The sequence below is a fragment of the Stenella coeruleoalba genome, assembly GCF_951394435.1.
Source record: "Stenella coeruleoalba genome assembly, chromosome: 21".
In the NCBI taxonomy this organism is placed as follows: Eukaryota; Metazoa; Chordata; class Mammalia; order Artiodactyla; family Delphinidae; genus Stenella; species Stenella coeruleoalba.
In genome coordinates, this window is record NC_137167.1 from 2,626,165 (window position 1) to 2,648,255 (window position 22,091).

Consider the following 22,091-nt stretch of genomic DNA (forward strand, 5'->3'; position numbering starts at 1 on the left):
GCTTCCTTCTGTGCCTCCAGGTGCCAGGCCCTGCTTCTGAGTGCCGGAAGCCCCACAGGTGGGTTGCTGCTGAAGGACCAGTGAACGTCCCCTGGGGGGTGGCAAGGAAGGAAGAGCTGCTGGTGGGAAGGAGAGTGTGGAGACACGGAGCACGGAGTGGGGCACAAACACCGAGGGCAGCGCTTCACCGAGAAGGACTGGCGGCAGCACAGGCTCCGGGGAGGACGCGGGGGACACCAGGAGATGCCCCGACAAGCCTTTCAAGGCCTCGTGCTGGTGTGCATCTGAATCAGTCACCTCTCCTGGCTGGGACTCCATGAGCACCGTGCATGGGGGCGGCACACCTGCCGACCAACACCCCAGACACTCTTTCCCCAGTTGACACCACTGCTCCCCACAGGTCTGGTGAAGCTCCACTACCGAGGGACGTTCAAGTCCCTGCGTCTATAAAGGACTCAGTCTGCAGGAAGCAGTTCCTGGAAAACCAAAGGCTTTCCCAAGCTCCTACTGCCCCGCTGGAGCCTGACTCCCTGGAAATATCCAGTCTTTGCAGCGGGATGCACGGCCCCCAGGCCGCTGCCAAAACCCAGGTCCCCGCCCTCATTGCTCGTCCTGAAGGATAAACATCTTAATCGGCTTCTGATTACTTCTCTATTTTGTACAGTTGACTTTGGCTCTTTTCTACTATTACCTCAAGGCTTTAATATCATGGAGTTCTAACGAACTGCTCTCTTCTACATCATCCAAGTAATTCTCAAAAACATTAAACATCGCAAGACCTCAGATTAGAAGAATTCCATTATGACCCTTAAGCCGGCCTTGAGTGACTTAGGCCTCTTAGCCACTCGACTTTCTACTCAGAAAAGAACTTGTGAAGAATTATTCTTTAGTTATTTTTGTTTGATTATTAACTTTGGCCAAGGTTGGTTTTATTTTTCGTTACTGGTGACTCAGATACAGTGCCTTTAACTCCTCATTCACTACTGTTTGAGTACAAAGTGGTACATTAACCCAAAATCACATCCTGTGTTTTGACTTTCACCCTTTTATCTTAATCAGTGTAACAAAAGTAAAAACAAAAAACACAAAGTCATGAACAAAACCTCCATAGAAGTCTGCTAAATGAAGACGGGTGAAGGCATTTTCTTGAAGATATGCAAAGGCTGAGCACAGCTTACCTATTTTCATTTTTATGGCTCCAGAATCATGTCCAGAGGAAACTAAAAAGGGTTTTAGCTCTGCCGAAGGTAAGAACCACATATACGACTTCCCATCTCATGCTGTTCCATTTCAACTCATGATGTCCCCGAGGTTCTTGTTTTTTTCAAAGTTTAGTATTGCCAGATGTAATAAAATAATTATTGCCGAGAAATTCAAAATGACTGGTTACAACAGCTGAACTAAAACAACGTTCCTGAGATTTACATGCGTCCCCAGTCTGAAACCAACCGTACAATCCATCAGCGTACTATTATTCTCCAAGAATTCTAGAAAGTATTCCCCTAAGATATTACAAGTTAGAAAGGAAGATCATCCTTCAATTTCCTAAACATCTTATTTAAATAATTATTTTGTAGCATGGTGAAAATTACGATGCCCTTTTGATTATGAGTTAAATATTTGAGAAAGCTTAACATTTTGTCACAACTTCCAAAAGGAGAACAAATGTTCCTATTTAAGTGAACTTAAAAAGAATTATGCAGTTCTTCTAACTGTTTACATTACTGGTTTCAGGCATTTGCTACTCTGAGAAGAGACAAATTATGAGGAAGTTGGCGAAGTTAAATGTTGATTACAGGCTTTACAAGTGAAGAAAAGGCTTTTCCAAAGCAGCCAAGTAATTGTATTACGTTGAAAAAGTACTCATATCTTAAAATGGTAATTTGTTATTAATGGAAAGTAAAATGAAATTTAGCACATTTCAAACAGCCACAATATTGAATAAACTCAGATCATACAGAGGTTCATTTCTTAAGTAATTCATGATTAACAGACTCACTTACCTGAAGTATAGGAAAAGAAGGTTACGAGGAAACTACATCATTTTTTCACTGGGTAATAATATCTTGACTTCTCTCCTTGAAATGGAAAGGAATCTAAAATACAAAAAATAAAATAAAAATAGGAGTCGCCCTTGTGAATTTCCATGTCTTAAATTACGAAATTTTAAATCATTTAGGAGATAAAATGCAATTCATCCAAAGTTCTGCCCCAAAAAGCAGGATGGTATTTTCCCTTTTCTATCTTAATGGGTAAAATGCAAAATATTTGTTAAGACAGACACACACACACACACACACACACACACACACACACACACACAGATAATCAAGGTTTAAAACAAATGCTGAGAGCCATGCAGAAGTGTGTGTAAAAGCAAAGCAGAGTCACATGCTCGGAAAAGACCCCAAAAAGCAAACCTCGCAGCGAAGCAGGGTGTCCGCCGCCCGCTGGGGCCTGGGCGCTGCGTCCGCACGGAAGCCGCAGCTCAGGTTGGGTCAGGGGACCGCGCACTGCGCCGGCACTTTTTTTTTTTTTTTTTTTTTAATGGTCGTAGGGACTGAAATGTTACGAAACAGCAAATCCCCGGGAAGTTGGAGAGCCCGGCTCCCCGGGACGCGCGCCCCCGCGGACGCCCCCGCGCCCCGACCCGGGGGCGCGCACGGCCCGCGGGACCTGGCCCGCGGGACATGCCCCCCGGCCCCGCGCCCCGTGCCCCCGCGCCCCCGCGCCCGGCCTTGCAGGAACCCACCGAGCCGCCCCTGGGTCCACGGAGATCGACGCAGATGGGGAAGAGGTAGGAGCAAAACACCCGGGAAGCGAAGGCGAGGAAAATACTCTGGAGGGGACTGAGCCTCCCTGCTAAGTAGATGTTAGTAATGCTACCTTCAACTCTCACGCAGAGTCCTTTCCCGAGTTTGTGATTTCATCTCATTTGTCTTTATGATTTAAGTCATAGCAAAAAATAAAAAATACTATATGGTTCCCTTTTCACACGCAGGAATTAAAAAAGGCCCAGGGTGGTTATACGAGGACAAAGAAAAGACTGATAAGCTGTTGAGGTCTGCGACCACTAACTAGTCCCCCTGCTCCGCCGCGTTGGCCTCCTGGTGCTAGAGCGGGGCTGTCACGTGTTTGTTCCCCCCTCCCGTTACATTTGAAGGTTTTCTCTGCGGCATTGACACTCAGTCAGTACAAGTGTGAGGAGCGTCACCGTAGAAGTTGGGAAGCCATCCGTGTCCACACACTCTCACCACTTTCCTGCAAGTGGGCCAGCCGGGGCCCCGCGGCAACGCCTCTCCTAAAAGCCACTTCCGTCCCTGCCTGGCGAATTAATCTGTGTTGAAATGGAATTGCAGTTGGCAGAACGGCAGCAATGCCAAGATCGAATAATCACTTGGACCCGAATCTGAGTTGTTTCCATCCTTGACAACAAATAATGTTACCCTCCGGAGCCTGCGGGGCCAGGAGTTGAAATGAGTTTATAATTTGGCTTCCAGGCTCTCTTCTCACTCTCAACCACTTAAACGTCCTTTTCTGCCTTTTAGCATGCAGGGGGCAGCTTTGGAGGCTGAATCACCGACGTGGTCTTCATTGATATCCGTCATGAATATTCTTTGCCAAATAAATAAAAAGAGGAAAAGCCCACATCATTCAAAACCACATTTGTTTTAACAGTGAAACTAAATAGACTGTCGGCTCATACTACCACATGATCATTAATAATCTAATTTGTTCTTCTCACTCCAGCAACTTGAAGAGAAATGCTCAGTGTTTTCATCTCCACACAGAGGCCCCATTCATCTGGCCCCTCAGTGCCTGATCCTGGTGATGCCAAACTGCAGGTTAAGAGCCACAGGACAACCCAGCGCCTCCTCTTTTCCTAGTAAAGAACTCATTAACACTCGGATCCTTGGCTCTGGGAAGTACATTGTCTCCTTAGCAGTTCCAAACATCATGTGCCCTGGGAAGGTAGTCATCTCTAGCTGGTGATGGAAAAGGAAAGAGACAGGAAGGCAGAACCACTGGCAAGACTCCCTAGAGATCAGGGTGGGACGGGAATTAGCATCTTGGAAAATTACTGGAGGTGAACCACAAGTATGCAAAGGACAGGTGGGCGTGTCCAGCTAACATACCCTGTTAGGAGGAAGGGAAGTGTCATCACCCACACGCCTCCCACACGCCTCCCACTGAGTAAGCGGCTCTGCGTGTGCGCTCCCCCCATCCCCACAGCGATGCCATGGATGTCTGCGTTAACATCCCCATTTTGCAAATGGGGAAAATGAGGCTCAAAGGTGTTAAGAAACCTCTCCGACTGGTACATGGTAAAGCCAGGATTTTTCTGACTTCAGAACCAAAGCTCGAAAAAGAGAAAGAAACGCAAGCCTTTACTTCTTCTAGGATGCAACGTGGCCTTGTCTGCAAGCGCTAGTCCTCACGGGTGGTTCTCCAACAGGTGGGTGGCTGCCGCCAGTGGTAGCCTGGCAGATATGCTGCCAGCATCCAAAGGCTGCCCGTGAGGTACTGGGAACAAAGACCCTCCCTCATCCTTCGTAAGAAATCACAGTGACAAAGCCACTCTTGGACGAGCCTTCCTGAGTATCAGAGAAATAGACAATAACAATGTGCCAAAAATAAAAGCTAAATCCAGGGAAGCAATGCAGGCACAGAGGAGAGAGAGCACCTTTCTTTGTCCAATTCAGAAAATAGTTCTCATCGACATCCCTCAGGCTAAATCCAGGTCTGAGAGCGCCTCTCCTGTCATCTGATGCCCTGCTGTTCTCAATAGTTTGGCCTAGAGAGTGAGGATTACAGAGGGGCTTCTGTGGATTACAGAGGGGCTTCTGTGGCTTCCCGAGTTCTAGTTATGGTAAAGAGTGAGCAGGAGAAGGCAGGATGCGCCTGAGAGTGGCTGGGAGAGCGTCCATGGGAAAATCACACACTCGGTTTTGGAAATCTCCCAGTTGGGATTCTAAAGGTTGGGAAGCCTGCCTCACCCCACAGCCACAGTAATACAGTTTGACATCCGTCAATTAGCAGCACTCCATAAATAAGTCAGCTTTTAATCATGCCAAAGAAGCCCGCCAAAAATCAACTATGGAAAAGAGCAGTTGAAAACGAGCACACTGAGATCAACACTATTTTAACAATCTAGGAAGCTGTGCTATTCAACATACAATGAATAAGCGAAAGTCGCCCGCACTCGCAAAGAACTTCAAAGGCACAATTGGTCCAATGGTGTGACTATAGCCATCTGTGTAGGTTAAGTTCCAAGGCTTCCTCATATTCATAAATGTAAATCTAAATCTTTAATCCATCTAAACCACGTCTGTGTCAGACACATTGATTCCCGAAATGTGAAAAGTAGGGAAGACGAAAAAGCCCTTTCATCATCAGTGTGCCTAAAATAACAAACAAAAGCACCGAAAGACTAGAACCGTGTCTGCCGACTCAGGCTGCCTGGTGGGATTTTCTTTGTGCAAATGTGGATAGTAATAAACATGTTTTAAAATCTTGATGGTAGTGTTTTCATTTGTATAAAACGATGGAGTCCCCTGGGTAGCAGCACTGGGAGACATAGCACGGTTAGGGTCAGGAGCTGCGCAGCCAACTTCTAAAATTATCTTTCTCAAGAATATGTTTCAGAAAAGAAAGTGCCCTTGCATGCTACATGTTACAAGCGGCATGTGATTATAGGCTTGACAAGATTCCTTCCACATTAAATAATTTTACTGAAAACAATATGCTTTAGGACTCAACTGACTTTAAAAGTCATGAGTTCTTCCCCCAAAATGTTGTCTTCTATTCTTCTGTGAAATGAAAAACAGGGTCTCTGTGTTCTGGTCTTGTGTGTACAGATGTGGACTGAATGAGAAGATGCCCCTTTCTTATTCCTAATCCTGCCCGTGAAGTCGGCCACCCTCACTTTCTTCAGTTTCTCGCTTTGGTAAGTGAGGATAAGCACAGATACTATGACCAGAACTACGAAGATGATGAACAGAATTATGATGCTAAATTATTTGAAGTCTCTTTTAAAATGCATTGGCCTAATATTACCTTAAAGGTATCAAGTAGATTTCCTTATGCTCCAAGGATTTACCAAGTGCCTCCTACCCTAGGCCATGGGGTCCCTGTGAGGCCCCTGTGTGAGCCGTCTCCACACAATCAACATGTAAACCACCAATACAAGAGACAATGAAATGACTCACATGCTGAATAGACACAAATAATATGCCATGAAAGCATCAGAAAAGATGGGCTAGGACTGGAGAGAATCAGAGTTCCATCTTATCTCTCGGAAAGAAACTAAAGCGCTCTGTTTGCCGTTGATCGTAAGACCAATAACACAATCTTTCTCCTAAATCAGCTGGGATACAGACAGTTGATGCTCCTTCATAAAAGAGAGCTCTTTCGCAGCACAGTCTGCAGTTACACTCAACGCCCTCTCCCAGGAAATTCCTCCAAGGCCAGCCCTGCCCCTATGAGATGCTGCAGCTGCCAGCACATGCTAGACAACATCACAGATGCTAATGAGGGGACCTGCTGCACTTAAACCCTGAGCAGAGCAAGAGATTCAGGTTTTCATCTGTTATGGACTGAATATTTCTCCCCCCCCGCAAAATTCATATTTGAAATTTTAATCCCAGTGTGTTGGTATTTGGATGTGGGGTCTTTGGGAGGTAATTAGGTCATGAGGGTGCAGCCCTCTTGAGTGGGATTAGTGCCCTCATGAGATGCCACGAGAGAACTAGCTTGCTCTTTTTTTGCCACGTGAAGTCACAGTGAGAAGTCAGCTGTCTGCAGTCTGGAAGAGGGCCCTCACCAAAACCAGACCATGCTGACACCGTGATCTTGGACTTCCAGCCTCCAGAACCATGAGGAAAAAGTGGCTGTTGCTGATAAGACTCCCAGCCTGTGGTGTTTTGTTACAGTGGCCTGAGCTAAACCATCATCTTAAATCTGCTGTGAGATTGTATACAAGTTCATAACTTCTTAGCCTGTGTTTCCAGATTTGTAAGTAAGGGGTTGGACCAGGCCATGGTTCTCAGTGAAGGAGGATGGTCTTTATCGGCTGCCTCCCCTCCCCACTAGGATTACATCTGTGGAAAAGATACATTGCAGAGAGGAACAAGCAACACAGACAGAGGAAGATGAGGCAGGACAGCATCTAGACTTCGATGTGAAGGGGAGGGAAGGGAACTTTAAAAAGCACAAGCTCTTGCAAGACTTAAAGTTATGGCCTTCCTAAGTATAAAGATTCTACCAGACTAGTTGATAATGGGTAATTTGATGATCAAAATCATGCGTTTAGGGGCTTCCCTGGTGGCGCAGTGGTTGGGAGTCCGCCTGCTGATGCAGGGGACACAGGTTCATGCCCCGGTTTGGGAGGATCCCACCTGCTGCAGAGCAGCTGGGCCCATGAGCCATGGCCGCTGAGCCTGCGAGTCCAGAGCCTGTGCTCTGCAATGGGAGAGGCCGCAACAGTGAGAGGCCTGCGTACCGCAAAAACACACAAAAAAACAAAAAAAAAGAAAATCATGCGTTTGTCCATTAACCAAACGTCACATCTCACATAATTGCTAGAGCCGGAAGCACAACCCCCCATTCACTGAAGTACACCCACCCCCCCAAAGACAGGATGCTCAGGAAGAAGAGACTGTCAGGTTGAGGTGCCCCAGGGAACAGGGACCCCTACACGGAGCAGCTCAGAGAGAACAAATCACACATTCCTGCCCCGTACACACCAACAAGCCAGCCCCAACACAGCAGAAGCAGCAACACAGAAAGGGCATGAGTGTGTGGTTCAGAAATCCCAGATCTAGTCCCAGTTCTGCCATTAAGTTATTGTGTGACCTTGGGCTGGTCACCAGCAAAATAAAAGTCTGGACCAGATCATCTCCATGTTAACCTTCCAGCACAGAAAGTAACTGACTTACTTTCTACCGTGTTACATAAAAATTTATCTGATCCTAGAATCCTTTCAGCATCTTTAAGGCCAGTATATACAACTCCATTTACGGGCTCAGTTTTTAAATTAGTGCGTTCCCAGGCTTCCTAGGACAACCGACCAGAACACAAGTCTGAGGTGCAGAATGGGTGAAGTTTCTTTTCTCTGGCTTTCTTTATGATCCCCTATGGCTAAACTCTGCCCTCGCCGCTGCCAAGTCTCTGCACTCCTGGCACTGAGTTTTGATCTGTAGTTTTCATAGGGCTCGTAACACTGTGATAGATGAAGAAATTAAACCTTTCGCCAAACTTGAACAGGCGTTTTGAATGGTAATTTTTATCTTCTCCCTTCCCAGATGCAGAAATGTCAACAGTTGAGAGATACTATGATGTTGGTAAAAAGTCATTACAAAAATGGACTTGCTGCCCAAATGATCTTTTATTATCTTGCAAATGTATTACTTTTGCTGTATCAATTTTTTTTAGTTTATTTCATGTTATGCTCCAGCTGCAAGGGAATTGAGAACATACTGTCCACATTTTCATAAAAAAACTATAACATTAACAGAAGAAATATTTCACCATAAAAATGAAAACTATGTGTAAATATTCATATAATTGAATTTCTTCAATCAATTTATTGAGTCAAGCCAATGGAAGGATGCTTTTTTTGTGTAGTGAGAGCCAACAACACAGGAGAAAATTTTCATCTCAGTGTTCAAATAAATAAATAGTAATATTGCTTATGGATATCAATTTTTTTAAATATGCATACAGAATATAATGCATGTTGCTCTCAGGGAACGTACAATTCCTATATACTATTTACTAAGTATACTGGATAACAACAAAATGAAAACTAAGAAAGATAAATACATATTTAATCAAGGAGTATTTAAAAATCATTAAAATATGTTTTCATTCCATACCATGGCCAGTTAAGCAAGACAGGGGTAAAGAGTAAACAAAGAAAATATTATTGGAGTAATCAGCAGTAACAAGGAATGAACTATTGGTACACATATCAACAGGATGATAATTATGCTGATTAAAAGAAGCCAAACAAATAGTAAACGTACTGCATGATTGCATAATATAAAATTCTAGCAGATCACACCATTCTAGCATTTGCCTGGGGATGGGTGTAGAGGGTTGGGAGGCGCCAGGAGGGAGCAGGAGGGGTAGGATGGTGGGATTACCAAGGGGCAGAAGAAAACTGTCCTGATGATGTACATATGTTCATTATCTTGATTTGGGGGGTGGTTTCATGTGTATATCAAAACTAATCAAATTGTGTACTTTAAATATGTGAGTTTATTATATATCAATTATACTTCAATAAAGCTATAAAAATTATTGAGTAGAGAGACAAAAATAGGGAAAAAACTTTAAAGATTAGGAGTCGTTATATTTTGAGGCAATTAAGATACCTGTTGGATGAAAAGCTACAGAAAAAAATAGGCTACACTAGACCCATAAAAGACTACCAAAGAAAGATTTCTGATTGTTGCTATATTATATAGAGAGAATTTTTATTTCCTTAGGATTTTTCACAGAAATAGTTCTAACTACCCTCAGAGTCTCAATAACAATGGCTAACATTGAGCCATTTTATCCTCACCTAAGGAACCTAAGAGTTGGGTACTACCTACTATGATGAGGATACCAAAGTTCAGAGAAGTTCACGTCCTTCACCAGCCCAGTGGTGGAGCTGGGATATGAACCCAGGTTGAGCTCCTGAAATTAAACTTCTCACCCTCTGCTAGACAAACAGGATCCTGGACCAGCGTTGTGGGTCACAATTTGCTGATTCACACCTCTGATGGCTTAAAGAAACAGTGCATTAAACAGCTACATTTCTAAGTCTGAAGTCTAATTGTGGTAGCACAGAAAAGGTCAGTAATGAGGCGGTGGTGGAAGGCAGGGGAACTGCAGCAGGGGGAGCAGGAAAAATAATACCCGGAAATCAACAGATTTGGTTTTGGCCATGTCCTCAGTGATGAGTATACACTTGGGCAAGTCACTTCTCTTCCTGGAGTCTGTCTCCTCTTCAGTAAAATCAAGAGTTTGGACTAATCAATTTCTAAGCCTCCTTCCAGATTGGTGATTTTGCCAGTCCTCTTTGGGGTAATACGCCTTGCATTTTGTAACCTGGGTCAAAACTTTTCCATGATACCAAACACACTTCCGGTACAAAGCTTCCTCCATCTCTTTTAGCACCCGCACCTAGCAAATCCCTTCACTATTTCCCAGAGGCATTCTGTTCCCAAAGGACAGTGCTAAAGGAAGGCCCAAGGAAAAGGAGGACGGTCGCTCAATCAGAGTCCACCATGTTCCCCTGTACACACTAACAATCTTTTCCACTTCAAAAACACTAAAACATTGACTTGAGAGGTGTGGCCAAGATGGTGGCGTAGGAAGGCCCTGAGCTCACCTCCTTCCATGGACACACCAAAATTACAACTATTTACAGAGCAACTATTGATGAGAACAACCTAAAGACCAACAGAAAAGATTTTCCACTGCTAAAGATATAAAGAAGGAATCATGAGATGGGTGGGGGACGGAGACGTGTTATAATCAAGACCCATACCCCCAGGTGGGCCACCCACAAACTGGACGATAACCACAGTCTCCCCAAGGAGTGAGGGGTACGAGCCCCATGTTGGGCTCCTCAGCCCAGGGTTCCTGCACTGGCAAGACGAGCTCCCAGAATGTCTGGCTTTGAAGGCCAGCAGGGCTTGTATATGCGAGAACGAGAGGACTGTAGGAAATAGAGTTCCACTCTTAAAAGGCACACAGGATCTCACATGCTCTGGGAACCAGGGCAGAAGCAGTAATTTGAAAGAAGCCTGAGTGAGACCCTCTTGGTGATCTTGGAAAGCCTCTGAGAAAGGCAGGAGGCAACTGGGACACACACACACACACCCCCACCGCCGGGGACATAGACACTGGAGGCAGCCATTTTGAGGGCTCTCTCTGCCACCTGAGCACTGGTGCTGGTGAGCACCATTTTGGAGCCCTCCCTCTAGCCTATTACTGCCAGGGGCTTGCCTGCCCACCAGTGGGCTGGCACCACTTCCAGCCCCACCACCCAGGCCATGCAGCCAGGGAGACCTGGCCCCACACACCAGCAAGCAACCAGCCACTGCACGAGGCAGGGCCTGGCAGCCAACCAAGCCAGAGGCAGCCTAGCTCACCAGCCACACCCAGAGAAGTTGGCCTCACCACAACAGAAGGGTCCACACAGCAAACGCAGGGGCACCCCAGAGCACACAGCTCTGGTGAGGGCACTGTGCTGCTGGGCCCCACAGGACATCTCCTACATAAGGCCACTTCTCCAACAGGGAAATGTGACCAACCTAAATAATGCATAGAAATAAATACAGAGAATTAGGGAAAATAAGGAAACAGAGGAATATGTTCCAAACAAAGGAACAAGACAAAACCTCACAAAAAGAACTAAATGAAGTGGAGATAAACAATCCACCCAATAAAGAGCTCAAAGTAATGACCATAAAGATGCTCAATGAACTTGGGAAAAGAATAGAGGAACACAGTGAGAAACTTAACACAGTTTAAAAATATAAAGAAGAATGAAACAGAGACAATGAATAAAGTAACTAAAATTTAAAATACATTAGAAGGACTCAACAGTAGATTAGGTGATACAAAGAAACAGATAAGTGACCTGGAAGACAAAGTAGTGGAAATCATCTAGCTGAACAGAAAAAATGAATTTTTAAAAATGAGGACAGTTTGGAATAAATTAGGAGTTTGGGATTAAAATATACACACTACTATATGTAAAATAGATAACCAACAAGGACCTACTGTATAGAACAGGGGACTATACTCAATATCTTGTAATAACCTATAATGGAAGAGGATGTAAAAAAAAGAATATATATATTTACATATATATGAATAACTGAATCACTTTGCTGCACACCTGAAACTAACACAACATTGTAAATCAACAATATTTCAATAAAATAACTTTTAAAAAGAATCTAAATCAGTAAGTAAAAAAATAAATATGAGGACAGTTTAAGAGACCTCTGAGACAACTCAAGCATACTAACATTCACATTATACAGATCCCAGAAGAAGAGAGAGCAAGGGATGGAGAATTTATTTGAAGAAATAATAGCTGAAAAATTCACTAACTGGGAAAGGAAACAGACATCCAGGTCCAGGAAGCACAGAGAGTCCCAAACAAGATGAACCCAAAGAGGTCCACACCAAGACATATTGTAATTAAAACAGCAAAAATTAAAGATAAAGACAGAATCCTAAAAGCAGCAAAAGAAAAGTAACTCATTATATTGAAGGGAACTCCCCTAAGACTATCTGATTTTTTAGCAGAAACTTTGCAGGCCAGAAGGGAGAGGAACAAAATATTCAAAATGATGACAAGAAAAAACAAACAAAAACAAAAAACAAAAAAAAAACAAGAATAGTCTACCTGGCAAGGCTATCATTCCGTTTTGAGGAAGAGATAGAGAGTTTTATGTAAAAACAAAAGCTTAAAATGTTCAGCACCACTGAACTGGCTTTATAGGAAATGCTAAACTTCTCTAAGCAGAAAAGAAAAGACCACAATTAGAAATTAGAAGAATGAAAAGATCACAGTTAGACAAATGAAAATAGAAAACACACTGATCCAAAATCAGTGGGATGCAGCAGTTCTGAAAGGGAATATGAGCCTACCTCAGGGAACAACAACAAAAAATCTCCAATACACAACTCTACCTTACACCTAGAGGGCCTAGAAAAAGAAGAAAAAACAAAACCCAAAGTTAGTAGAAGGAAAGAAGTCATAAAGATCAGAGAAGAAATAAATGAAATAGAGACTAAAAAAAAAAAAAACAATAAAAAAGATCAATGAAATTAAGAGCTGGTTCCTTGAAAAGATAAACAAAATTGATAAGTCTTTAGCCAGATTCATCAAGAAAAATAGGGAGAGAGCCCAAATCAATAAAATCAAATGAAAAAGGAGAAATTACAACTGATACCACAGCAATACAAAGGATCATAAGAGACTACTACAACAACTATGCAGCAATAAAATGGACAACCTGGAAGAAATGGACAAATTCTTAGAAAGTTACACTCTCCCAAGACTGAATCAAAAAGAAATAGAAAACATGAACAGACCAATTACCAGTAAGGAAATTAAATTAGTAATTTAAAAGACTCCCAATAAGCAAAAGTTTGGGACCAGATGGGTTCACAGATGAATTCTACCTTCTCAAACTATTCCAAAAAAACTGAATAGAAAGAATGCTTCCGAACTCATTCTACCAGGCCTGTATCACCCTGATACCAAAACCAGACAACAAAAGAGAAAATTACAGGCCAATATCACTGATGAACACAGATGCAAAAATTCTCAACAAAATATTAGTAAATCAAATTCACAATACATTAAAAGAATCATACACCATGATCAAGTAGAATTTATCTGAGGATACGAGGATGGTTGAATATCTGCAAATCAATCAATGTGATACACTACATTAACAAATTGAAGAATCAAAATCATATGATCATCTCAATAGATAAAGAAAAAACTTTTGACAAAATTCAAATCCATTTATGATAAAAATGCTCAACAAAGTAGGTATAGAGGGAACATAACAACATAATAAAGGCCATATATAAGCCCACAGCTAGCATCATATGCAATGGTGAAAAGCTGAAAGCACTTTCTCTAAGATCAGGAACAAGGATGCCAATTTTATTCAACACAGTGTTAGAAGTCCTAGTTACGGCAATCAGACAAGAAAAAGAAATAAAATGCATCCAAATTGGAAAGGAATGAGGAAAACTGTCACTGTTTGCAGATGGCATGATGCTATATATAGAAAATCCTAGATATGTCACCAAAAAACTGTTAAAACTAATAAATGAGTTCAGTAAAGTTGCAGAATATAAAATTAATATACAGAAACCTGTTGTGTTTCTACACACTAACAACAAACTATCAGAAAGAGAAATTAAGAAAATAATCCCATTTACAATTGCATCAAAAAGAATAAAATACCTAGGAATAAGTCTAACCAAGGAGGTGAAAGACACAGAAAACTATAAGACACTGGTGAAAGAAACTGAAGATGACAGAAACAGATGGAAAGATGTACCATGCTCGTGGATTGGAAGAATTGTTAAAATGACCATACTACTCAAAGCAATCTACAGATTCAATGCAATTCCTATCAAAATCCCAATGTCATTTTTAGCAAACTAGAATATTTTTCACAGAAATGACTTCAGACTATACTGCAAAGCTACAGCAATCAAAACAGTATGGTATGACACCAAAACAGACATATACATCAATGGAACAGACTAGAAAGCCTAGACATAAACCCATACTTATATGCTCGATTAACCTAAGACAAGGGAGGGAAGACTACATAATGGGGAAAAGACAGCCTCTTCATTGAATGGTAGTGGGAAAACTGGACAGCTACATGCAAAAGAATCAAACTGGACTATTTTCTCATGCAATGCACAAAAATAAATTCAAAGTGAATTAAAGACTTAAATGGAGGACCTGAAACAATAAAACTCCTAGAAGAAAACATAAGCAGTATGCTCTTTGACATCAGTCTTAGCAATATTTTTGATATGTCTTCTCAGGCAAGGGAAACAAAAGCAAAAATAAACGTGACTACAGCAAACTAAAAAGCTTCTGCACAGCAAAGAAAACAATCAACAAAATGAAAAGGCAGCCTTCTTAATGGGAGAAGATATTTGCAAATGAAATATCTAATAAGGGGTTAATATCCAAAATATACAAAGTACATACAACTCAACATCAAAACAAACAAACACCCGATTGAAATATGAGCAGAAGACCTGAATGGCCATTTTTCCAAGAAGATGTACAGATGGCCAACAGACACGTGAAAAGATGCTCAACATCACTAATGATCAGGGAAATGCAAGTCAAAACTGCAATGAGATACCACCTCATGCCTGTCAGAATAGCTATCATCAAAAAAGACCAGAAATAACAAGAAGATGTGGAGAAAAGGGAATCCTCCTACACTGTTGGAGGGAATGTAAATTGGTGCAGCCACTGTGGAAATCAGTATGGAGGTTCTTTGAAGAAGTAAAAACAGAACTGCCATATAATCCAGCAATTTCACTTGTAGATTTTTACACAAAGAAAATAAAAACAGTAATTCAGAAAGATGTATGCACCTTTATGTTCATTGCAGCATTATTTACAATAGCCAAGGCATGGAAGTAACATAAGTGCCCATCAGTAGATGAATGGATAAAGAAGACGTGGTTTTATATATATATGTGTGTGTATGTGTATATATATATATGTGTGTGTGTGTGTGTATATATATATATGTACATATATATGTGTGTGTGTGTGTGTATATATATATATATATATATATATATGAAATGAAAAAAAAATGAAATCTTGCCATGTGCAACAACATGGATGGATATAGAGGGTATTATGCTGAATTAAATAAGTCAGAGAAAGACAAATACTACACGATTTCACTTATATGTGGAACCTAAAAAACAAAATAAACAAACAAAACAAAATGAAAACAGGCTCTTAGATACACAGAACAAATGGGTGGTTGCCAGAGAGGAGAAGAGTGGGGGCTGGGTGAAATAAGTGAAGAGGATTAAGTGGTACAAACTTCCAGTTTTATCAGTTATATAATAAAGTCAGGGGATGTCATACACAGCATAAGGAAGACCATTTCATAATGTATGCAAATGTTGAATCATTATGTGGTATACCTCACATGAAACTAACATAATGTTGTATGTCAGCTATATTTCAATTAAAAAAATTAAAAATACATTTTTTTTAAAGTTGGTTTGGGCTTTCAGGCAGTTAAAAAGGAGGCACCCCATTGCCCGTGGCTCATTCCATTTTCCCTGTAAAGCTTCCAACATCTGAGATGATCCAAAGTACTCAGCATGTTGTGGCCATGGGGCCAGGCTCCATTTATCTCCATTCTTGTTGGTTCTCTAAAGTGGCTATTCTCTCTTTACACTAAAAACTGATCATTTTCTCTTTTTAAATGATGAATTTTTGTTACTCTTTGGAGAGACATAAAAAATAAGGGCAACTAAGTAAGGCAATTGTAAACCATTTCAGCATCTATAAAACTGCCTCCTTTGTCACAAAAGAAAAGAAGGAAAAGCCGCTGGGAAAAAATGCAACTAACAGGGAACCAGATATCCTAAAAACAACTTCTCTATGAGTTTTCTTCTCCAAATTTGAGGGTCTTAGCTGCCTTGAAAATTATTTCTGGGAAAAGTGTGTGTGGTAACAGTTATCAAGTGTGACAACTACTTTCACCAGTGAGGCAAATGCTTAAAAATTAAGGGAAGCATAATGTCTATTTTTCTATAATTCGACCTGTATTTCTGCTCCACATTTTTATTCTGTAGTTCATACACTCTCTTTTCATAGACACTCTGTTCTATCTCAGAACATATAATTTATATTTTTATTGACTGACTTAGCAATCATTATACTATCAATATAATGAACCAAAAATTAAAATATAGATCACCTCTTTCCCACATAAAACTGGAGATTCACAAAGTTTGCTTCCAACCTTTATCATTGCACAGGCATGGATGGGTTTTACATGGTTGTGTTCAGATGTGCACACGATTTTCTAACTTTTTTGGCTGAATTCTCCATGCATCTACTTGGTCCTCATATCTGTCATTTTAAATGGAGAAATATTCCACTGTATTGCTAAAACGGTTTAATTAAGCCATCTTTCATCTAATTGTTTCCACCCGTTACAATTCAGTCAAGCATTTTTAAATAAATAAATTTTCTTTTTCCTTTTTGAGCTGTTTCCTCAGGCTGTAATCGGAAAAGTGGGATTAACAGCTTAAAGACCATAATCAGCTGGGTGACTTTTATTACAAGTTGCCAGGAGCTCTCCACAAGAAGCATTACCAATTTGCAATGTCACCAGAAAAATATGAGTCTAGCTTTTTCTTCATAGTCTCTTTAACACTGGGCTTTCTGGGTTTTATTTATTTTGGGGTGATTTCAAAAGATTAATGTAAAGTATTTTAGTTCTTTGAATCTGTCTTATGTTTGTTTAATACTCTTACTGCCTCTTCTTAAAAATAGGTATTGATCATCTACTACGTGCCAGGTGCTTTATGTGCCTTGTAACTCACTTAACACCCCTGACTGCCTCATAAAGTAGACACTGTAAATGTCATTTTCACTTAAGAAACTGAGTCTCAAAAAGTTAAATAATGTGATTTGAAGGCTAATAGTTGATGTTGTCAGGATTCAAACTCACTATCTACTTCCTGGGAATTCTCCATACACCATCCTGCCTTATAACCACAACCTTTAAACATCTTGCCAGTTTTTCTTCTCTCTTTTTTTTTTTTTTGGTTTATCTATTCTGTTTATCGAGGTATAAAACATACAAGTAAAGTGATTAAGTTGCCTTCATCTTAAAGGTACAGCCAATGCGTTTTTACATACATATACACAATATAACCACCACACAGATCAAGGCACAAGAGTCTTTTATCAACTTAGGATCTTTTCTCTACTTTTTAAACACAGACAGGTTTTGTGCTTCTCATTCTCCATAGGGACTGGTACTGAAGCTATGCAAATAAGCGTTTAATAAACTTTCTTTAATCATAGAGGGTTGAAACCTAGAAGTGACCTCAGAGATTATGTGTCCCAACCTCCTAAACTTCCAGTGTGGAAACTGAAGCCCAGAAGGAAAGGACCTAATATTCAGAGCTATCTCTGCCTCACCATGCTGCCCACGCAGGTCTGGACGGCTGCTTGCCACTCCTTACACAGGAGTCACAGTGAGGCTGACAGAAAAGGCAGGGTGCACAGCAGAGAGAGAGCCTAGACAAAGATTTTGTTTTGCTACCTTTATTTTAAATGAGTCTTTAAGTAACCAAAGGGTCAAATTACAGTAAGCTGATCTTACTGTAAAACACTATTTTTTTTTACATAAAAGTATCAACACTTGAAATCAAATGAGTTTGCCTGTCAGAGCTACCTCCTTGGTTGGGTAGACACTTACTCCAATAATGCTCCATTGCTCATGACTTCTTTCGAACGCCCTCTTTTACAAGAACTTTCAGAGCTAATGAGTCAATTTTACTTTTAAAGCTATAAAATTGGCAACAACAGAATAAAAACTGGATGTTGCCTTTCAAATCACTAGAAAGAGAACAAAAATATAATCCATATAACAAAAGCACAGAGAACAAGAAGCATATAAAGTAAAAGAAATTTTTTAATGACAAAATATCAAATTTATCAAATATGACAATAAATATGAATGGGTTAAACAGACCCCAACAAAGACAAGTATTCCCAGCATCCAATTATATGCTGTTTATAAGACAGACCTAAAACCAAATGACTCAGAAATCTAACATAAAAAGAAGGGCAAGATGTTTCTAGAAAACACAAATGGAAGGAAGGTTTAGATAGCAATATTTATACCAAATAAGGCAGAGTTTGAGGCAAAAGAACACTTAACAAAACGGACTACATAAAAAATTTCAACTGTACTAATAATAAAAATTTTGCTTTTAAGAAGCAGTTTATCAAATTGGTAAATATATTTTAATTATAATAGTTTTATCATTGAGTGTACAGGCAAAGAGACACATCCAGGAGCTACTATTAATAAGACAATAGGAAAATGGTCAATACAGTATGGATACATATGATGGAATAAAATGTAACCACTAAAAATCACCTTTTAAAAATTTAATGAATGGCAATGTACTCATCATACAATACTAAATAAAAGAGGCAAGATACAGGCAGTAGGATCTCTATTTGCCTTAAATAAAATATACATAAAAAAATAATAATAAAATAAAATATACATGAAATAATTTTTAAATTAGAAAAAGTATACCAAAATAATACTCTGGTTAACTTAGGGTAGATATTTAGTTACTTTTTACACTATTTTTCCCTATTAAAAAAAAAAAGAGGGCCTGAAGTCCAAGATAAATGAAAAGATAGCATGAGGGGACTTTGCTTCCTTAAATGAATTCAGGTGTCCAGACTTCCTGACACAGACAAACCCCGTCCCAGGGCACTGGCAAGCGAGTTGAAGAAAAGACTTTTTGTATAGGATGAGAATTCTGAACCTCACAGCACCTTCCAGATCTAAAACCATGATGTTTAGTGTTTTCTTCCAAGGACTGACTAATTTTTAACTGGAATATAAACTATGTTAATTTTCTTTTCTATTCTAGGTTCTCCAAATGAACACAGAACAAGTAAACTAATAAATAAGTAAACAAAGCAGTAACACAGTTCGATCACCCACTTTGTGCACAAATCTATCCTGCAAAGACAGCTTTGCCTGCATTAGAAACAAGAATGTGCAAGTTCTCAAGGATGATTCTGAACAGAAGTTCCAAACGTATTTTAAGCAAAGGCAGTCTCCTGGGAACAGCATCCTGGATAACTTCACTGAATTACTTTGCATTCATTTTGATGTACATATTTTACATGTTAGGGTATCTTAAAATAAAATTGTACTGATTTATGTTACCATGTCATTTATTTAACGGTTTGAAGGAAGACTAGATAAGCTTTTACAAGACGGACTCAATAAAATTCATTATATTCCTATATGTTCAAAATGAGATTTGTACTCACTATCATGATTAGGAAATAATCCGATTCCAGATCTTTTGAGACGTTCTGTATCTTTGCACAATATACCCCCCCAAATTATAATACATCGGCTATCAGGTGTGGCAGTAAGGGCCACAGACCTGAAAGAATCCCGGCAATCACGGCGCCCAGTGTCCCCTTCTCCTGGAAACCACAGCCCAGGGAGGGTGATGACTTGTCCAAGTTCATAGCTGGAGCTCTTTCCTAGCGTAGCCGCATGTGTCATGCCTTCAGAATTTTCCCCCCGTGCTGGAGCTACATAATGTAATTATCACCACCACCCATTTTCATCCACATTGAACTCTTTACCTCAAAAGGAGAAGAGAAATGTTTAATGGGGTGGAGAGCAGGTGCTTGAACAGGTAAACCTCCCATTTCTCACTCATGCAACAGAAATGTCCCGAGGGCCCTCAAGGGTCCAGTTCTAGGGTGGGGCTACAGCCCCTGTGCTCAGGGAGCTCACAGACCCTCTGCTCCACCACCATCCAAAATTCAGAAGGCTGTGGGGTCTGGAGGTGCATTGCAGCTGCCGGGGGAGCATCTAATCAGAGTAGGGGGCTCAGACTCACACCTGAGCCACGACAGGCAGGTGGGAGGGAAGAAGAGAGAGGAAAACAGCATTAAATGTGGCTGGACGTGCAGATGCCTGGGGGCCCTGGAAGCAGGCAACGGGGCAGAGAAGGCTGGGAGCCTCCCTACAGGAAGGAACTGTGCCCAAAAGGCCATGCAGCCACTAACAGAACTAAATTGAGAGATGGAAATGGTCAGACTTGTGTTTTAAAATGCTCACTGTAGGGCCGTGACATAGCTGGGCTGGAGAGGTAAGGACCCCAGGTGTGGAACATTCCAGAAGGCTCCAGCATCACCCAGCCGAAAGGACTGGGGGCTAGGTGAGGGGGGTAGGTGCCATGGGGCAGGTCGAGGGGACATCCAGGAAGGCACTCGGGACAGATGATGGTTCTCCCATCGGGTGAGGGAAAGGAGGAAGCTATTCAAACTTAACTTTCTTCTTTTTCAAAACACATGTTTGAATCATTTACACATTCTTGTGTAACCACAACAAAATGGCCCTGTCCTCAGACTCTAAATTTCAAGGAATCCTGACTAAATTCTGGCAATAAAAAGGGAAGCAGGGGCCAGTGAGGTTACTTGAGGGACAAAGGAGAAACAGCACAGGCCGCTGACCAGTCACAGGACAACATAGCGGTTAGAGTGACAGGTGAACTTGAGTTCAAATTCCAGGCTGGCCACTTGAAACCTCGGGCAAGTTTCCCTTATTAAATCTCAGTTTTCTCATTTTTAAAGTGAGGGTAAGGATGGGGTCTACATAAGGAGGTCAGTCAGCAGGTTGATATAAGGAGAAAGTGCAAAATGCAGGATCTGATCCCAGTGAGCGCCCCTCAAGTGATTGCTATCATTATACAGTACCAGAGGATTTCCTAGGGCTGGAAAAGAATAACATTTTAATTTATAATATTAGCTTTTACTGTTAAGATATCCTGAGTTCTGGGCACTGGGCAAGAAAGAGAGCATGAACACCCAGCAGGTAGCAAAGACTTAACGTCCACGGTCAGATGCTCCTTCTTGGTTTCGAGCAGGGGCATCAGAGGGAGCAAAGGTCCTCACGGGGGACGGTGAGGCGTTCCCATCCAGAATCTGCCAGCAGGACTCAGGGAAGTGCACCTTTAGAAGGCGCTGACAGAGTAACAGAAAAATCTTTTAAGCAAAAGGAGAGGGATTATCTACTTTGTATTCTGAATAGATAAGCAGAGAAACCCACTACTATAAAACATACTGTAAATATTGTGAAAACCTTGAGTGAGGCCTGGGTAGTTTTGACAGAGGTGATAAGAGGACAACTTGTCCAAGTTCGGGGGAAACGCTAGTAAAGAAATGTACAAAGGGCTTCCCTGGTGGCGCAGTGGTTGAGAGTCCACCTGCCGATGCAGGGGACACAGGTTCGTGCCCTGGTCCGGGAAGATCCCACACGCCGCGGAGCGGCTGGGCCCGTGAGCCATGGCCGCTGAGCCTGCGTATCCGGAGCCTGTGCTCCGCAACGGGAGAGGCCACAACAGTGACAGGCCTGCGTACCGAAAAAAAAAAAAAAGAAATGTACAAAGAAGCAATTGCCGTATTTAAGTCAGTAACTTCTGTCACCTTTCATCGGAGGATTCCTAAGTCAGCAGATACAATAACAACACTTTTAACTAGTTTTAGAGGAATGATTCAGTGGTGTGCTGGCGAATGTTAGCAACCAGCTCTCTGGAAAAAGAGGAATTGCCTGTATATCTATACCTATGTACATACGTAAATTATGAATTTTACTGATGTAGAGTATTAGTACAAAATTTACAAATAACAATAAAATATACAATGTTCTTTATTATAAATTCCATATAGCCAATTCATTCATTAATTTTTGCTAAATTCTCGT

The 22,091-nt window shown here is 41.2% G+C and overlaps 1 protein-coding gene across 3 annotated transcripts in view; it reads right to left on the minus strand.

Annotated features, from left to right (window-relative positions):
• The window catches only part of CSGALNACT1 (chondroitin sulfate N-acetylgalactosaminyltransferase 1), a 322,828-nt gene that overhangs the window by 167,893 nt on the left and 132,844 nt on the right, over positions 1-22,091 (minus strand). For 2 of the 3 annotated variants that reach the window (XM_079909316.1, XM_079909315.1), the window contains exon 2: positions 2,004-2,096. The gene's annotated coding sequence lies outside the window, so the exon portion shown is untranslated. Of the gene's footprint in view, positions 1-2,003; positions 2,097-2,420; positions 2,672-22,091 lie in introns of those variants that run through there. The other variant, XM_079909314.1, reaches the window with a different exon arrangement.